The 19,255-nt window shown below is 33.3% G+C and overlaps 1 long non-coding RNA gene across 1 annotated transcript in view; it reads left to right on the forward strand.

Annotated features, from left to right (window-relative positions):
- LOC130849719 (uncharacterized) overlaps positions 1-13,158 on the forward strand; it is a 176,662-nt gene extending 163,504 nt beyond the window's left edge. The window contains exon 4 of the long non-coding RNA XR_009052786.1: positions 12,941-13,158. This is a non-coding gene — a long non-coding RNA (uncharacterized LOC130849719). The remainder of the gene's footprint in view (positions 1-12,940) is intronic.
- Positions 13,159-19,255: the final 6,097 nt, after the last annotated feature.

Consider the following 19,255-nt stretch of genomic DNA (forward strand, 5'->3'; position numbering starts at 1 on the left):
TGCAGCAGTCATCGAGCAGACAGCTCAGGTACAAGCAGATGGAATCCAAAATCTTCCCTGGTTTAAAACCTCCCTGTGTCTCAGGAGTATGCATAACAACTTCATACCCAAATGTATGATCCTTGCAGCGGTCATGTCAGTTACAAGAGTCACTGCCCTTAGGGAAGCTCAAAGTTCAGAGTTCCTCTCACAGCCTAGAAGCAGTTCACAAATCAGAAAACAGTTTTCACATACTCTTGCTTAGTACTATAACTGGCATTTTACATTTTTCACTTGTCCCAGGGAATAATATAAGAAAGTTAACCAAATGTTGACTACTCTTGTAGCAGAGGCAAGGGTTTTTGATCCTTACCCACTTGGGAGGATAGCTGGGAGCTATGCTTGTGTTAAACAGGCTCACATAGAACTACTGGCTAATGTTGTTTGTGTCTCAAGGCCTACTAGTAATGGAAAAGAATACCTCACCTAGAGTTTTGGGCTTTCCATTCATCCATTCATTCAAAAAATAGCAATACTGAATATTTGCTGTTTGCTAAAACCTCTTCCAGACTAAGGACATAGTCAGAGAGCAAAACATCACACTCTTGTAGGAACACAAAATAAGAGTGTTGAGAGAAATATTAGGTGGGATGTCTGGAATAGATTATTTATACCTGCTGATTAAACATAGGATGGGTTTTATGTAAATTCTAGAGACAGAGATGTAAAACCATGAGTTCACAGAAATTGAAAGGTAAAAAGGTAATAGCAGATCCTGTGAGGAAATGGGAGAATGGTCTGGCTGAATAAGAGGTGCTAGCAGGGGCTTTCTTATATTCTGGTTCCTACTGTGAGAATTATGGCAGACTAGTTCTGACTGAAGGGTCACAAATGGATGACAGACATACAAGCACCACTCACAGGAGCCTAGATGTAAGCACAATTCCTCAGCTATCCAAGTATGTGTTTGTGGGCTTGAAATAGTAAAGTTATTATATCCCAGGTTAAAAAGTAATTTTGCCCTAAAAAAAAAGTTTTAATTCTAGTTCCTAAAGATCTAGAATGTCTGATTAAGGAAAATAATAAACAAGTATACATGGTTTTTGTGAGACAGCTCCTGGGCAATAAGGGAATCTTTCATAGAAACGTGAGATTAAAGATACATTTTATCATTTTCCTATAAAACCCAATGTCATTAAATATATAGAAATAATCCATAGGTGTTTGAATTCTTTCTTCAAAGTTCTTCAAATAATATGTTTATGTATCTTTAAGACTATATATACTGGACTTCCTAGGTGGTGCAGTGGTTAAGAATCCGCCTGCCAATGCAGAGGACATGGGTTCGATCCTCGTCCCAGGAAGATACCATGTGCTGTGGAGCAGCTAAGCCTGTGCGCCACAACTATTGAGCCTGTGCTCTAGAGCCCATGAGCCACAACTATTGAGCCCATGTGCCACAACTACTGAAGCCCATGTGCCTAGAGTCCGTGCTCCTCAACAAGAGAGGTCACCACAATGAGGAGCCCGCCCACCTTAACAACAAAGAGTAGCCCCCACTCACTACAACTAGAGAAAGCCCATGTGCAGCAACAAAAACCCATCATAGCCAATAAAATAAATAAGTAAATAAATAAATTTATATTAAAAAACTACATATACTAAATTTGTCAAATTTTCACACATTTCTATAAAAGGAACAAACACTGCTAAACTATTAAAATGTCAAAGAAGTCTAAAATTGAGAAAGAAAGTCTCTATATTCAAAAGATTCAGTCGATTAATTTTAGACACAGAGACTGAGTTTTTTTTTTTTTTTAATTGGAGTATGGTTGCTTTACAATATTGTGTTAGTTTATACTGTATAGCAAAGTACAGTATACGTATACATATATCCCCTCTTTTTTGGATTTCCTTCTCATTTAGGTCACCACAGAGCATTGAGCAGAGTTCCCGGTGCTATACAGTAGGTTCTCAAGAGTTATCTATTTTATACAATGTATCAATAGTGTATGTATGTCAATTCCAGCCTCCCAATTCATCCCAGACACCCCATCCCCCTTGGCATTCATAGGTTTGTTCTATACATCTTTGTCCCTGTTTCTGCTTTGTAAATAAGATCATCTATACCAATTTTTTCATATTCCACATATATACATTAATATATGATATTTGTTTTTCTCTTTCTGACTTACTTCACTCTGTAAGAGACTGAGTTCTGCCTCTACAAGTTGAGTGACAGAGTTTGAAATGTGTACTGAGTCCTAAAAGACTTGACCTTCATTTCATAGGCCATAGACAGCCACGGAATATTATAAGTAGGTGGACAACATGATCAGATTTGCATTTTTGAAAGATCACTCTGTCAGCGGTGTGAAAGAAGAAAAGAGGTGACAAGACTACAGACTAGGACAGTTCAGTATGCAGAACAATCCATTGCCGAATAAGTACAATGGGCTAGAATGACTAAGCAACATAAGTTAAATAGTTTGTGTTGTACTATTAGAGCTAAGAAACATTTAAAAAGGAAAAATGAAGAAACCCCAAAAGTGGGAGCATATTTTGGCTGAAGGAAAGTCTTATAACTGGCAGTTGAAGAAAAAAAATGTTAACTAAATGAAAAAAAATGGACTTTTTGGAAAGATGGAAGTAATGGCCATCTTAATAATATAAAGCAGGCCTTTGCTTATTTTAGTAGGAACAATATCCTTTACATCCACAAAGAAATGATAGATGATAGATAGATAGATGATTAGATAGATAGATAGATGATAGATAGATATCAGCTATATATATATATATGTATAAGTAAAAAATGCAGGCATACTTTTTTGACCCCTGTGAAAGGATGACAATGAGGAGTAGTAGGAATTGTGGTGAGCTGCACAGCACATGACATATCTAAAGGAAGCAAGAAGTACTTAAATCCAGCCTATTTTGTCATGGAGAAGCATCTAGTGTGGGGATTGAGAGTAGAAACTCTCTGGATGCCTGTCTCTCTCCCTTATTAGGACAGTGGCCTCTGGCAAATTGCTGAACCTCTCTGCCTCAATTTATTGTCTGTAAAATGGTGATTATAATAATGTTTCCTACCTAATAGTGCTTTTTTTTACTATTAAATTTCTTAAATCATTGTAAGCATTTAGAAATAAACCTGGCATATAGTGGGCACTCATTCAAGGAATACACAATTTCTTTAGGCAAATGAGTTTCTTCTTGTGAGCCAACACTGAAGTACTGGTAGTGGTTGTTTGGATCAATGTATTGGGAATGATTGTACACTAACTCAGAAGATCCAAATAAGTAATTGAAGACCATCATATAAACTTTCAGAAGTTGAAGTTTTATGTGTATAATATAGTTGAGAGTATGGCCATTGAAGTGACTTGTTGAAATTAATTATGGATAACATTTCAGGAAATTTTGGGACTAAATTTTGTCATATCTGAAAGTAGAAAAAACTCAATATCATGGATTATATTTTTCTATCAGCAAGTTTACATGTGGTGTACATGTATGTGTGCATGTATGCATGTGTGTGTATGTATAGTCCCTTATGTTATAGGGTAAACTTTAAAAAGGCTATCAAATAGAAAATAGGAAGATCTGATTTCCAGGATGATGCAAACAAATTTAAGATTTTTTAAAATTTGAGTGAATTATTAGATTGTTTATTAAATGAAATTTAGAATTTCTTTTTTTTTTCAGATTCTAAACTTAAACATTTGAGAGGAAAGGAGCATAAACATCCCAACTGCAATTCAAACTAGAATCTCATGCATACGATACAAATAATAACTTCTGAATATAAAACTGGTTGAGATTGATGTTGAAATTTTGAAGAAAGTGAAGTCTTTAGTTCGCTTCTTGCCTTACTGATGAATGCACTGTTCATCTATGGTAACCAACAATTATCATATTGCCAGTGACCTTCAGAAAGATTCATCCCAACCAGGAAACACATTATTTTACAATAATGTTACAGAAATGCTAGAACGAGAAAGATTAGCTAAGACTCAACATATAGGCTGAGTTGAAGAAGATTCAATTTTATTCATGTTTATTTGTTATAGTTTTCATTTCTCCTGGATATTAATCCCATTTTTTAATGAATTCCAATAGCTTCCAAGTATAACATTTTAATATTGCAAATACAACTGTACTGAATCCAAAGTAATATTCAAAATTATTTTAATTTACTGAAATCATTGTGATTGCTTGTTAATTGAATATTTTACTTTGTTGAGCTAATATATATTTTAAAGTAGTATTTTTCTAACACATTCTTGCAAAATGATTGAAGCATTACAGGGATTTTGAATCTTAGTGTTCTGTGTACCATTAGCTCACCATATTAAGTGAAGCACTAAGTAATGGAATACTTTTTTTAATTTAAATGTGCAATTAATACTGGAGAAGAGCTATTTTCAAAGCAATAATATAATCACTGCTATTTTGGTTTGATTTTCCTGTACTTTAAATTTTAATACAGAATATAAAAAAAGTTAGCTTACACTTTGAAAAATTATTTTATGACTTTTTTTTCCACTAAATTAAATGCAGGAATATATCTTCAGGAAGTCTCCTTTTTTGCAGCGAATATTTATGATCTTTATTCAGTGTCCCAGCAAAACTAGTCTCTTCATGAATTTGCAATGGTTTATTAATTTTAAACCACCAATCTGTACAATTGAATAATACTCAAAAGCAACACGAATATATCAGAAAATCTAAATATAATAATATTCTATAAAAGCTTCTCACATATGCTGAAACTATATATATATATATATGTATATACACATACACACACATGTATATATGATTTGTGTAATGTGGAATTGTCCTGTGCCCTTTCTCTGTATGTTTCAAAATGCTAGAGTGAAAATTTCATTTCTATTATGGAGGATTTGCTAAAATAAGAAGAAAGTGCGTTATTTATGGTAAAGATAAAGATTTCCACAAAGCAAATATTTTTCCCATGCAGCTAGGCATCAGGTGGGAACTGCAGTACCAAGCAAGAGCTAGTTAGCTGCCAAGTGATGGTTCATAGACAATGATTTACCAAGCTCTGACTGCCATTTTGAGAAAGCCATTGCAAGGGGCTGGGATTGATTTTGTCTAAGGGAGCACTGGGAGTTAGACATAGTGGCCATCTGAAAGACATTTGTTCATGACTACCAGTCTTCATGAGAAGTGTTCATAAGATTATCCCATGGGTAACAGAAGTACTGGGAAACACTTTGTTAAAGACAGAGGGGCCAATAGGCATAGATACAGATATAGATACAGATTTTTAAAATACTAAAATATTTATTTCAATAGTTAATATGGCTTCATTTGGGCCTGAACATATCAGTTATACATGGTATAAGTTTATTTCAAAGTTGACATTCAGATAACCCTTTGAAGTTCAGAATGAATTTTGAGCATTTCTTTAGTTGTTCTTCTGAGGCATTATTTTAATGACTATATTATGTTACACTGCATACCTAAAAATATTTCATTTAAGTAATATTTTACTATTAGAATTTAGATTGTTCTGCTTTCCTGCAACCATAAATAGTACACCATGAACCAATATCATAGAAAATGTCTTCATAACATATTTCTGGAAGTGTAATTGCTGATCATAATGTAAGTATATGTCTAATAATTTTGACACATGTTGCCCTGTTACTTTCTATAAATAATAAGAAAATTTATACTCTAGCACATAGTATATCAGAATGAGACTGTCACCATTCCCAAACTGATACTGGAATATTTTTTAATGTGTGTATGTGTGTATTATCAGAGTATCAAATGAAAAATTGTATCTCATTTATTTTCATTTGTGACTAAAATTGATGTGACCATTTTTAATATTGCTGGTCTTTAGAATTTTCTTTTGCATAGTTTTAGTTATGCCTTTTTATTTTTCAATTAGGTTGTAAAAACTATTAGAGATATTAATAATTTGTATCATATGTGTTCTATGTTTATTTTTCTGATTGGTTTTTGTTTGAAATTTGTATAGATCTTTATTATTTTATATAATCAAATCTATACATATTTTGTTTTATCCTGCTATATATATATATATTTTTATTTTAAAGTATACCTGAGTTATATTTTAAAGTATTTATGCTTCTTTTTAATCTTTAATATATCTTTAATTTTATGTATGATTTGAAATAGGTATTAACTTAAATTATATTTTTTTCAAAGAGTAACCATTTTCTTGGAGTTAATTTCACTAATTTGAAGTGCTTTGTTTATTATTTACCACATTCTATATATATAAAACACACACACACACAGAATATGTATATGTATAGTACATTGCTTTGAAGCTTTCTACAGTGTTTCATTCTCTATTAATGTTTGGGTAAGACAATTATTAAAATGTTTTAGACTTAGAATGCTCTTTAATATTTGATAATGCTAATCTATTCCTTTTATCCCTTATGTGCTAATACGTATAGATGAAATTTAAAATCTGTCAATGTCCATTATTTCATACCCCACACCCTAATTTGGGGGGACTTTTTATTGTGGTTGTATTAAACTTTAAGAAAATTAGGGAAAATTAATATCTCAATAGTATTTGATACACCCATGCATAACGCAGTGCTTCCATTTCGTAAAATATTTTTTATGACTCTCCTTTACATTTTGAAGTTTTGAACTTACAGTAAATTTGCATTTCTGCTATGGTTTTCCTATGGTTTTCCAACCTCAGTTTCTACTTCACATTACTTGCCCACTCTAAGCTCACAAAGACTGTTTTTATTTGTATTGTAGCGAGAAACTTTTAAGAAGCTTTCAATTCTAGTTGTTTTCTAAATGATTCTAATTATTTTTTCAATTAGACAATGTGTGTAGTATAGAGACTAATAATTTTCTTCACCTTTATAATTAAAAATTCATATTTACTCTCTTATTGCTTCTTGATATAAAAATTATCATGCAAGATCCTCAGTCATCCTTTCCTTCCAGAATTAATGTTATTAGATGTGGATTAGTAGTATTTCAATATTTTCTTTGGGACAGCATTCCTCCATCACTTGGAGTCCATGCAGTTGGGTGTACTGGCTTCCCTGCTCGTATTCCAGAGGTTAATATGGGACACAGGCCTGGACAAGCAGCACATCAAATCTCTCTCACATTGACTGGATCAAGGATGACCATATGAATGATTCTTCATTCATCATATGACATTTTCTCTGTGTCATCTTGTCAGCTTTGGTTTTTGAGTCAGAATTTAGCATGTGAACAAAATAGACCTGAAAAATTCAGTTATGAGACATTGATCTAAAGTGTTACAACGAGAGAATCTTTTCTCCACCATAATTCAATGTGGGAGCACTCAAGCTGGAAGCGACTGGGTAAATCTAGGTAACAAAAAACTTGCATGCATCAAACACCAAAAGGAGGAGAACCAAAATATAGAGAATAATTTTCTTGAACCCCAACTGTTCACAGGGAAATTTCTAAAACAGATGAGTTTTTCTTATGTATCTCTGGAATGGTTACATGATGGTGTGTGATGGAACCTGTGAGTATGGGCAGGATATAGATAGATGTCTGAGTTATATATGTCAAAATATGCTAGGATAAGCAAATGTAAAGATTTATTCTGCAACTCACAAGGATCTCTCTTCTAATATCTCTTCTATGCAATGACATGAGGATCCAGGCCAATTCCTTCTCCAACTTTAAAATCTCAGTCCACATTCCCTGTTCTTTCCTTAAAGGCTCACAATTCTCAGCTTGAAGTACTAAGCCATTTCTGTTTATGTGTAATTGTCTAGAACTGTTAACATGATTCATCCTGCTTTGAGTAGGCTAAGAAGTCTGCATTTCCTATGTTCCTGGAAAATGGAAGAGAACAGAGTAAGGGTAAATGGTATTAATTCCTCTAACAATGATTAAGTAATGGTTTATATGTTTACTCACTCAGAGAGGAGCGAGTAATTCCAAAGTTTGCTCTGTGTTAAAGCCACCGTAGGTCTCTTGTTATTTTGGCATAGGACCCTCCCACAGTTGTGAGGTCAAGGCTGAAATTCTGTAAGTTGATTGTAAATACATAAAAAGGAGAAAGTATATGACAGTAATAAACAGAAACATGCCTGCTTTGGAATTTAACAAGTGAAAAAAGACATTTCATGTCAACGGAAAAAAGACCCATTTAGTATTTCTGAAATGCCTTTAGTATTACAGGACCATATGCATTTTGTATGAATTGTGTTACTTTTTATTCAGAAAACTAACAATTAAAAAAATAATAGCTAATATGTGGACTAATATTATCACTTTAGAAGAATTTCACATCTAAAATTATGCCTCTTGTTTCTCACGTCTTTTTTTTCACTCCTGTGTTGATGAGTTTATGTATAAAAGAAAGCACATTTCTTAAGTACTAATAATTATATGCTGTGATGTAAAATATTATTTTAATATTTAGATATGTTTTATATTGTATGTAGTCTATAATAAGGCTGATGATTTCCTGGAGAAAATTGGGCCACTAGAATTGCTATAATATTTGTTTTCAAATCTATATAAAATGGATTACAAGGGAAATACACATGTATATGTGTAAAAGCAAACATGCATGAGTGCATGCATACACACAAATACAAATATTTCGATATCCAGACTGTGCAGCATTTTTCTGTAATGGACAGTATGTTTATATTGACTATAGATCTAATATATATATTTAATATATACTTACATATTTATGTATTTTTATATTGTATATATATATTAATACTGATTTTAGAAAAAAATGTGGAACCAGTGGATTTTAACCATTAATTGGGTATTTATAGGATCATGAAGTGAAGTAAGTTTAATTATTCCTTCATTACCAAAAATTTACAATATTTAAACTTGTTCAAATAAGTTTAAATAGTGATAGAAGAAGGAGGGAGATGGGGAAAAGCAGATACACAAAAACAGATTGTAGAATGTGAACGAAGCTAATATGAGTATCTTCATAGAACATCATGTGATATTACATTTATAAAAATGATTAGATTTTATCTTAATTTCTGTTACTTCCTAATAATCCACATTCATTAGATTTTGTGTATATGAAAAGAGTTTTTAGCTTAGATTAAAAAAAAAAAAAAACAGGTGGACTGAATGTAGGCTGTCTAGTTACCTGATTTAGGAACTGATTTTAGAAAGCTGACTACGTCTAAGTATTGATATTTCTCAATATGCCCAAATATAAATGAACTCTTGTACAAAAGTTGTAGCTCATTACAGATGGTACATCACAAGATTTAATACTAAGTCAAAATGCATTAAAAATAGTAAGGATTACAGGAAAGAAATACTGAAATTATGGAGATAAAAGAAGCCCCTCTTAGAATACTTAAATCAATTAAGTGGTATAGGGAGAATACATAAATAAATCTTGGCCACAAATTTCCAGGAATTAGAATAATGCAAATAAATGGATATCAATAATGTCATTTAATATTTTAACTAAACTTTTTTACAGAAAAAATTAGCACAAAGCTATGATGCATTACTAATTACACAGAATATATGAATATTAGACTAAAATAATTTAAAACCCCAGTCTCTTGTGGCACACTCCTTTACTTAGTGTTATACAATTTTAAAAACAGAAATTCCTATACACATCATTTGCCCATTACTAAATTATATTCTCTATTTTTTAACTTAAATCACTATAATAAAATGTATTCATGATGTAGTATAATAGCATTGGAGTTACAGAAAAGTACATGAATTAACATTATTGTTTTGTCTCTGTTCATCATTTAGTATTTTATAAACTGAAAAAAAAAATAGGGAAAATGGGGAGAAAGCTCTTAGGCCTGTCAGGATTAGTTGCACTGCCAGTGTTGTTAGTCTCTCTCTATTCAAAAGAGTACAAAAAGAAAGCCCCTAAAACAAAATCAGTTAAAAACCTAGTCAAGATTCCCAAAAGTGCTGGTAGAGTTATTGGTGAAGCCCTGCTATCTACTCTTCAGGTACAATTTTTTAACATTTAAACTTCAGAATATCCTGAGAGGAGGCTTTTAAGGAAGCAAGCTGTGGATGTCTGGAGTTAGGGTTTTGCATTAACAGTATTAGGTGAAGTGTGGGTGGATGTTAGCATCTCTTTTCTTTAGAAATGTTTTGGAACGCTACTGTAGAATACTCTGCAGAACAGGCAGATTCCTGTAATTATGCCACACAAACCCTCCCATTGCAGGCAACGGAGATTTTACACACAGAACAAGTGAAAGGCTGTATTTTCAGGGACCATTTCTTTAGTGAGAACAAGAGCAGTGAAATAAAAGAGTCTTTTATTTACAGAGTTCCTTAGTTCAAAGAGCTCAAAGGAAGTGGTAGTCATGATCTCATTAACGACCAAAGCAGCTCTGTGAGAAAACAGAGAACCAATAACCATATTCTGCATATAGGGAAACTTGGACTTAGAAAGTTGTATGTGAGACCCAATTATCTTTATGTCTGTATGTGATGGGAATAGTAATGGGAATACAACACTATGAGACCTTCACTGCACAAAGCAATAGCTCAGCTGCCTCCAGGGCAGCCTCCTGCAGGTTGCTTGATTATGCACGGTAGTTGTAGCTTGCCTTGGTTTCCTTCATAGTCCACCTAGTAACCCCCACAAACCCATGAAATTTCTTGTATACAAGACAAAATCAGTCATAATAAATTTTCTAAAGATGGTTTCCATACAGGCTTAAATATGGTCTTTCCATCAAGGTGATGTTTTAGTTTTATATATGTTGCTTAAGAGGAATTGATGCCAAGATTTTGATTGCATCAACAACACTGTGGTAGTATTTTGCTATGGTTATAATAAGTCTCAAGTTAGGAAAAATCAAAGCTGCAAGAGAAAAAAATAGAGAGGCATTTAGGAAAGGTTGTAGCATGTGTTTTATTGAGAAAGTCTAGGTTCATTCACTTTCTGTGTATTTAGGAAAATAATTGTAAAATTCCAAGTTAGTAATGGTATGTTCTTAAAGATGTAGATCAAATATGAAGAGTACTGATAGGCAGTTCATTCCATTAGTCTTAGAGAAGAATTAAAATCTGCTTTCAGAGTTGATTAGCCCACACTAAAATTTCCTATGTTTTTTCATGCACATTCTCCAGAACCAGTTTTCACAAAGTAACAATAATTAGGTGCTGCTTTTTGAATATCCATTGCTGTGCTTCCTGGAGAATCCTGAAATCCAAAACCATTTAAGTGTTCCAAATAGCTAATTCTCATATCTAAGAGTCAAGTTTATGGAATCTCTATTCTAATAACAATTATTATCACTTGAAGAACTTGAGAATAATTTCCATGTTCATGATTTAATAGTGTGTATTCAAAATTTATGATTCAAAAATGTTTTGCTAAGATAAGAGTACTTGAATTTACAGTAAATGTTTACATGTCATCAGCTATGATACTGAGATGCTATAGCTGAGTTTGAACACTAATGTTAGGGTTCTTTGTCCCTGGAAAATTTACAATTCTTTTTCAGTTTTCCTAAGTTATAAAATGGAGATATTTAATAAGATTGCTTCATCAATAAGCCAAAGTTATTAGACTGGTTGTTAAATACTAGCATTCGATGCTTCAATAAATTCTATTTTTTTTGAGAAAGCAAAGTAATGATTGGTTGACAAAAAAAGTGAGAAGGAAAATGTTCAAGTAACTTTTCTCAGTGATGTAAATAAAATTCAGTTAATCAATTAAATGATGTTCAGGTAAAAATGGCCTGAGTGGTGAATTTGTCTAACCCTTTTCTCTTCTACTAAAAGCCATTAAATGGACACCAGAGAACCACAACACAGAGATTAAATGATTTGTTCATGGTCACATGCTACCATAGAACAGAAGGAAGACTTGATTCCATCCCCTGCGCTATACACCCAGACTCTATATTTAATATGCCATTTATGAGTTCAGAAAATTAATTAAAATTTTATTGCAAATAAAGTCTCAAGCATTGTCCAAGGTCTGGAATTACTTTCCTGAATTCTTTTTCTTCCCTTTGGGAGGTGTCAGAATTATCCTTTCCTTTGCTTTTCAAATAAAAGTGAGAATAATTTAAGGTCTTTGTCTATACCATGTTATCTGTTTATAGATTACTATCTGTAGTTACTGTCCATAGTTACTTTTTTTTTCACATATGAAAATCTCCTTGAAATTCTTATTGAGAAGCTCCATCTCAGGATATATGGCATCCCTGATTTTCCTCTCATTCTATTAAGCCAAAGAATGCACATTTGAGGGGAAAAAAATGGCATGATACAATATATCCTTTAAATTCAGATTCACTTTTTTTCAAAGGATATTGTTAATATTAAATAAAATGGTATATGTAAAGTGTCTAACACACAGCAAATGCAAATAAATGCTAAGTTCCCGTCTCTCTTTTCTCACTTGTAGGATATCCTGGCATAGTAAATAACAGCCTGAATAGGTTCATCTTGGATATAAAAACAGAGCATTGTAGTTTATTACAAGTGACAATCCTCATGAAATAACTTTTAAAACAAATTTGTTTGCATACATGGCTTTAACTGAAATAGAAGTTAATTATGCATATTTTAAAAATAAGAATGAAGGTATATTCTATAATTTCATGAAAAATAAATGTTGATGTTTATACCACGTGATTTCAAGTGAAATGTATGTTAAAATCTGTGCTACCCCAAATTATTATATTTTGAACTAAATTAAATTTTAAAAGCTCAATGGTAAATGATGCATGTATCTTTTTAATGAATTGTTCCTATAGGCTATGACCTTGGGTCTGAACAACCACACCAAACCCCTTCTGATAACTAATTTTGTATGCATATATATAAGTTTGTGTGAATACGTCTTACATTGGTTATCTATTGCTGTTTTACAAAGTGCCACAAAACAACCACCTAGAGCAACACACATACACGTATTTATTCTCATATTTTCTTCCTATAGGTTGGAAAACTGGACAGTGCTTTTCTGGGTCCTTTGCTTTATAACCCCTCACAAGGCTGCAATAAAGGTGTGGACCCAAGGTCTGTGCAGTCATCTGAAGTGTCAGCTGGAGGAGATTGTGCTTCCAAGTTCACTCAGTAGTTTTTGGTAGCATCCAGTTCCTCAGAGTTCCTTGCCACAAGGACCTTTCCAAAGTGAAGATTTTACTGCTGCATCAAATCCTGTTAAAAAAGAGAATCTTCCAGCAAGATGTAAGTCATAATTTTTTGTAAGCTAATCACAAAATCATCATCCAGTACCTTTACTGGATTTTCTTGGTAAGATGTCTCTGTATTCAGCCCACACACAAAGAGAAGGGATTTCACAAGGGCATAAATACCAGGAGGTGGGGGTCATTGAGAAATATATTTGATAGTTTGATAACTGCTTAAGACACTTCTTTAAAGTGATACTTTAAATATTTTTATGACATCCAAAAACCTAAATGAAAACTTAGGAATTTGTGTTAGGTCTAAGAAACAGTGTACAAAATTGAAGAATAAACTAGAAAAAATATGTCACTGAGATAAATGAGTAGCTAAAATATTTATGACTTAATTCAGGCTCATAGGATGCAAAAACATTTTAAATCTAGTAAGTAGTATAATATTTAATTGAGATACTTGAGGATCTGTTGAAATTTACACCTTGAGGGCCTTTTTTTTTTTTTTATTTCCAGGGAGTATATATGTTTTAAAAATTGATTTGGGTTCTATTTTTTCTGAGTGCTGTAAATAAATCCATACATATTTTCATATCTGAGTGTGCATACTCTGATACCATCTTCAGTTAATATTTTGGTTCTCCTAGCTGCTTCTTATATGCCTTAGACAAGCCATTCAGTTTTCTTTGCCTCAGTTTCCTCATCCTTAAGTTATAAAGATGTTTAAAATTTAGTTAACACACAAAATACATATTAAATAATGAATGAATGAAAAATTATCAATAAAACTATTGTAACGCTACCTTTTTCCTCATGCCTCATATAATTCCTATAGTTGATGAACTGATTCATGTATTCATCCAGTTAATAGCAAAGGTTTATTAATTGCCAATATAATGCATTAGTTGTTTATATGCTGTTATGTACTGTGGATATTGATGATGACATAACATTAACATTTCTAGTGTTGTGGTTATTGCCATTGTAGAGGCAGAAACAGGATGCTATAGGAGCACAGAGAAAGGCACATGGCTTTGCCTAGCGGCTTAGCAAAGGCATACAAAACTCCTGAATCATATCTAAAATGATGAGGAGTCCAGTGAATAAGGGGAAAATGGTTATCCCTGATAGATTATGGCACACGAAGAGACATCAGTGTATGGTAGCTATTCAGGAGTGTATGATCCATTCAGGAAATATAAATTGCTTTTTACAGCTGATGGAGTACTCGCGGAGACTCTAGAGCAGGAGTCTAGAAGGGTAGGAGTAATGGGACTCATGGAAGGCTTTAAGTGCTCATCAACGGATTTTATATTTTGTAATAAAAGACAAAGATAGGAAAACTTACAAGTTTTCTTTAAGAAGCAAGGAAATACATTACTTTGATTAATTCAGAATATTCTTTGAAATATACATTGTGTATTTGGATAATTTTTTCTATTGTTAAAAATATATGTATTAAGTACTCTGAGTTGGACTTGGCCCTAGTTAGCCTACCCTATGTATATCTCCAGGAGAAGCTTTAGCTAAAATCAGAGGTCAGTTTATAGGACTGGATATAGAGAATTATTAACATTGGGTATCCTGCAATTTTTGAATATATGTTAAGATAATATTCAGTCTATGGAAAAATGAGGAGTGATAAATTTAAAAAGGACAAATTCCATATCTAAAAATTATTTTTAAGTATGAAGTAGCTTTCTTAACAATCTAAAATCATAATTAAATGAGAGAAACTATGAACTCTAGCCATAGCAATGAATGATAAGCTAATATGTATTGAAAGAATAATTATTCTAGTTTATAGCTAAGCAAAAAATTTGAATATATGAAAATCATTACTTTTGTAGTGTAAGGTGAGATAAAAGCTTCACAATAAATATAGTCTATACAGGATTTAGAAAGGGTACTCATGAGTATGTGGGAGTGTGGGGAATTAAATGCTCAAATTAGTAAATTCTATGGTAGGTATATTATACCTCAATAAATAAATTTTAAAATGTGTTAAAAAAATAAAGTGTTCATAACAGTTTCTCCCCAACCCCAAAAAGTAGGGAAAATATTTTTATAAGGAAGCTGGAAACAAAAAGTAATGGGAGGTTTTCTTTTTAACCAATCAATATGAGCTTATGGGAATTCTATATCTTGGAAAATCAGAGAGAGAGAGAGAGAGAATCGAGAATGCCTCATTTACCTTTTTCTGAGATCAGTTTTCATTCAGAAAAGTATACACCCTTCTTTTTGTGTTTGTTTAAACTCCCCGTTCTTCCTAATTTTTATGTACATTCTTCTGGTATGCTACACTTCCAATTTACTGTTTTGTATGGGAGGTAAAATTCTTCTAGATAATAATTCCACTTAAAATATACTTACTTCAAGCAAATTTTGCTAAAATAAACAGAGAATATGTATATGTAGGTCATGATGTGTAACTAGGAACCTGAAGGATGTAATATTGTTGGAAACCATTTAAGTTAAATTCATGGTGAAATTGCTTTCTATTATGTTGTAGACACCTCATCAGAAAAGATTTATTTGGTACTAAAGCAATAAAGTTATATGTAAGTTTGAAACACTCTCACTTCCCTCTGAAATTAATGTGTTAAAGGACAGACTAACCAAAAATGGCTTAGGAAATTCTATGGCATTTTGTATTAGGATAAGCTCATGTTCACACAAAGATAAATCAAACTAAAATGAGTAGATTTTTATTTTGAGAAGCTATTTTATGATAAAATAAATTTTCAAAATATGGTAAATGTCCATTTAAGATATCGAAACCATTGTCAATCCCTAATATAAATAGCCAACATTTTAAAACTGTTAAGTTAACATATTAGCAATTCATCATTTCCATATAGGTCTGTAGATGTTTGGCTACCAGCAATACTGAAGTAGTCACTAATTAACCATGCACAGCAGAGCTAAGGCAATTAATGAAATAGGTTGTCTCCACAACATCTATGACTGCTGAGATGATTTCAAAGAGTTTCTGAAGGGAGTAAGAAAAGAAATAAAATCCAAGTGTGAGCAGTTGACATTAATTCTAATGTTCCCTGAGTTCCATAGTTACCTAAAAAGTGAGGTAACAGACTCAGAAGAAAGACTCTGATTTGTACACCATACATCCTTTTTTTAGACCTCCTACTAATGTGTTATGAGTATCACAGACCACAAGCTTTTGTGCAACTTGAGTTCATCTACTGAAAAATCAGGATAATGCACTCACTACCCAATCTCAGTAGATTAATAGAACAAACACAGAATAAAAGTGATTATATAACAAATGCAAATATTCATGTAAAATATTAACCCAGATTTTGGTGTGTGTCGTAAGAAAAAATAATTTCAAAGGAAAATTTAGCTTACATTCAACTTCCCTGAAGTTATAATGAGCTTTGAATTCAATATTAGGTCCTAATTTCCTTAAATAGAAAAGTTTTATGTAAAATCAATGTGCGCTTTACAATAGAATGCTTTTATTGTGTAGTCCTAGGCCAGCCAGGAGACAGGAGCTAATTTCCTGGTATATTTTACTAAATGTGCTAAGAATATTAAGTGCCCACCATGAGATTTAAAAATCCACTTAGAGCCTCTTCATCAAAGGCCAAAGGACTAGAAATCAAGTACTTCCAGACATAACCATCCCCTAAATAAACCTTGCAGTAATTAGGAACCCCCGATAAGAATTTTTCATTGGGCCATAAGAGGGGTAGAGGCAGGAAGTACTTATGAGCTTGTCTTGAATTTAACCAATACTTTGGGCAAAAAGAATCTAATGCTCATTAGATTGTATTTTCCCATTTACATTGTCTTTCAATTCACATATTTAGAATGTAACACATAATACATTTATATATAACTACCTAACAAGAAGAATTAATGTGATGATATCGTCAGTAAAATATTTGTGCTAGATAAATATATTTAGCAAGCAGAAAGCAACACTCTTTGCTACTAATTTTGGCAAAATATATAACACCTTAAAGAATTATTTGAAAGACTTTTTTGGTTCAGTTTTGCATTTCCCCAGACTTACGATATCTGTGTTAATCTTGTTGACGATATGTCTTTGCCTTTAATGCAAATTAAGGTTTAAATAAGGTGTTACTTTTAAAAAGTATTTGACTTAGAGAGCATCATGAATAATTATGTGGCAGACGCATATTTGGGTCTCCCAAGGCCCCTTCCAGAAAGCATTCACTGCCCAGCTGCAGGTGAGTGGTTAGCTGACTGATTCCAATAGTCTACGGCCTCAGGGTCTGCCTTGGTTTCCTAGCAGAGGTGCTTCTTTTCTAAGACTGGAGGAGGGGGTGCTCCCAGTCAGTGACTGAGGGGGTGGTGGTACAAGGGCCTAGCTATTCTTGTCCCACATGGCAGTCCTCTAACAGCAGCCTTTGCTTCAGAGCTCCCCTTTAGGCTAGCATGTCTAAATTGATTCCCTAGAGATAGATTTAAAAAAAAAAATCTGAAGGCAATTAAAAGGCAAATAAAAAGTGTGAGAGTCAGAGAGTCTCTTTGGTAATATAAGAAACTCTCATCTTAAGCAGGGGATAAGGAGAAAATGCCGAACATCAACTTCAGGATTTAAGTTCAGAATACTGAGTTTAAAAATGATTGAATTCTCAACCCAAGGAAATCAATTATGGCAATATCATGTCTCTTACTTTGAAAACTTGTGTTGCTGACATGTACCACAGGGACAACTGAGAGATTTTGGTTTCTCATACTTTTCACACTCCTCTGCATGGAAAGACAGAGTTTTTCCCCAACAAGGTAACAGGTACTCCTCTCATGAGCTACTTGCACCTGTTGTGGATAACGGACTGATAAGCAGAGTTAATTCACATTCCAAAGGAATTTGGATCACTCAGATGTCACATGAACCATCACATTGATCTACTATGTTGAGGCATTGTACTGATTGTACAAGAAGAGCAAGAGGTAGCTACAATACTGGAAGACTTGTGAGATTTGCCTGATTCAAAGGGTGTGATTAAGCCCTACAAAAATTTGGGGACCTGCTATTTTAATGAAATATTTAGAAATCTTTTGGTCAGAGGCATGCCAGGTATCACTTACAAATTAAAAGACAAATTGCACCATCTTGCATTCTCTACTGCAGAAAGGTAGACCCGATACCTAATAAATCCTCAAATATTATGAAAGTTAACATTTCACACATGGGAATGCTGCTCTGACCCCATATAACAGGTAACAGGAAAGGCTCTGTGGTATATCCAGATGGTGATGCAAGCAGTCTTTCCCCATGGGCCACATGCTCCTGCAACATATAATATTGTGCTGCAGAAGGCATTATTAAAACAAAACATGCTGTGTGATGTTTATGGTAAGCCCTAGAGGAAGGCTGAAAACATAGGCCCATAGAACAAGGCTATGCCATCTGTAGCAGAGAATTACTCTATTGTAAAAAGCTACTGGCATATGACTGAGCACTGGGAGAGAAGAAATACTTGACTATAAGACACCAAGTGACCATGGATCTGAAGCTAACCACTACCAGTCCTTTTGAGCCCATTAAATCATATATCTGGGTTCGTCCTGCAGTAATCCTCTGTAAAATGCAAATGGAATGCTCAAGATGGAGCTCAAGACAAGTAGGAACAGAAGGTGTAAGTAAGCTACATGAGTAGGTGGTACTCCATGTCACATGTGCTCCATGTGACCTCCACATCATATAACAAAGTTGTATGAATTCCCCTTCCTCAGTACATGCCTAGGGTAGTTCCATACATGATCAGCTGCATAAGAGAAAAAAAAAAAACACTGATTATAGATGGGTTTCTCAGTAGGTGGATATCAGCCAAAAATGGAGATGACTATGTTATAGCATTGCACGTACGTGACCTTGAAAGACAGTGATGAAGTAAAAGTTTTTTTCCAAAGGGACTTTGGAAGGTAAATCTCATCTTCCACAATGTGAAGCAGGCAAAGTATCCTGAGAAGAAAATATATATGGTCACATAGGCAGTGGTGAGTATCCTGGCCAGATTTAAGCCTGAAAGGGACAGTATTGAAAGAATGGCAAAAAGAAGGCCCATGTTAGAGGCACGTGAAAAAAACAAACAAACGTATAGAAGTGGGCACGAAGC

This window comes from Hippopotamus amphibius, chromosome 3 (genome assembly GCF_030028045.1).
Source record: "Hippopotamus amphibius kiboko isolate mHipAmp2 chromosome 3, mHipAmp2.hap2, whole genome shotgun sequence".
In the NCBI taxonomy this organism is placed as follows: Eukaryota; Metazoa; Chordata; class Mammalia; order Artiodactyla; family Hippopotamidae; genus Hippopotamus; species Hippopotamus amphibius.